The sequence below is a fragment of the Vicia villosa genome, linkage group LG3 (genome assembly GCF_029867415.1).
Source record: "Vicia villosa cultivar HV-30 ecotype Madison, WI linkage group LG3, Vvil1.0, whole genome shotgun sequence".
NCBI classification, from domain to species: Eukaryota; Viridiplantae; Streptophyta; class Magnoliopsida; order Fabales; family Fabaceae; genus Vicia; species Vicia villosa.
Window position 1 is genome coordinate 84,275,689 of NC_081182.1, and position 1,535 is coordinate 84,277,223.

A 1,535-nucleotide genomic window follows, 5' to 3' on the forward strand; every position below is an offset into this window, starting at 1 on the left:
ACTCTTTAAGAGGAGCCCTAATAAGTTTAGAAGCTATATTTTCCTTTATACGAGCACATGATTCCTTTCTATTATTACACTTTTCAAATGTCCTATAATTATGGTCAGCATAGCATAGTTGCACAAAATATTGATTCATGCTCCTTATTTACTGTTAAACACACATTTTTGCTGAAGATAACTAATTGCTATATTCTATTAGAAAACAAACCAGTGTTTATCAGAATTACTACCAAAAGCCAATAGAGCTACCAAAAGCCAATAGAGCTAATAGAACGGAAAAGAAAGAATTACTACCAAAAGCCAATATAGAGCTAATAGAACGGAAAAGAAATAAAGCACAAGGCATGAACTGATGTAAGAAGCCTACTCTGGTACTCTTATTTACTGTCAAATTTATGACTTCTCAGCTGCTCACCCTAAAGGCTACAATAAAATGATGTAAGAAGCCTAATGCTTAAGCAATCTAAACGAAATAATCCTCCTCTATTTAAATGGAACAAATTACAAGGCATGAACAACATCATTTCTTTCTCGTTGAATCCATTATACTCTAGAAGGATCAAAATATCATCTCAATGGCAGCAGAAAGAATAGAGATCTTTTTTGGAATGAATCCCAAATGCTCTCCGTCAGATTGAATATAGATGCCACCCTTGCCCGATATGTCCTCCACCTCAATAGAAAGTACACTATGATACAAATATCACTCCAAATGAGTATAACCACAAACCTTATGCAAACCGGGTCATCGAAATAATAAACATTCATCAAGGAGATTATAGGTATGTTTCCTTTGAAAAAGATGATACCTTATTGTAGATACATTTTTAACCGAGAGATGTGTCCCATTGTAAAGTTTATGTATCTTGAGGACATATCATACCACTTGAAGTCCTGAAGAATCACAACCTACAGAATTTATGTGAAACTACAAACTTCAATAGAAGATGAGTAGGAGTTTAGGAATAGGTTTAGCTAACAGATCACTAAAAATAGATTATAATCTTCATCGCTGAGATCCTTTAAAAAGACATTTCACCTCTAAATTTCCTGTGAAAGGATCAGCGTTCGGCACAATTTTCATGCCACCGCCAAAGTGTTTTGCATTACTGGTGCAAATAGCTGTCACTTGAGAAAATGTAACCCATTTGCCTTTGTTGATCCACATTTTTTTCATTTAATATAAAACTTGTGTGACACTTCTAGTGCACTTACATAAATTCTATAGAAGAGCTGAACTTATACATGACAGATAGAGACAATTTACTATTACCTTTCATGGCAAGGGTAAAAAACTAATACAGACCTTGATTCTCAGATCTTGATTTTGATGTCCCATGAAGGCTTGCAATGCACCAATGACGTAACACAATTTTCCAAATGCCTTGTACCTAGCAGCATGAAAACCTGCCTTTGCAGTCCTGCAAAATTTGATTAACTATGCGATTTATATAATATTCCCGTGTTGTTATGCTTATTTGTAAATTTATACACTACTTCAACCTTCATGTCTACAACTTTGTATATAGTCG

At 34.3% G+C, this 1,535-nt stretch overlaps 1 pseudogene; it reads right to left on the minus strand.

The window, feature by feature from the left end:
• Positions 1-403: 403 nt before the first annotated feature.
• Positions 404-1,293, minus strand: LOC131656241 (uncharacterized; annotated as a pseudogene).
• Positions 1,294-1,535: the final 242 nt, after the last annotated feature.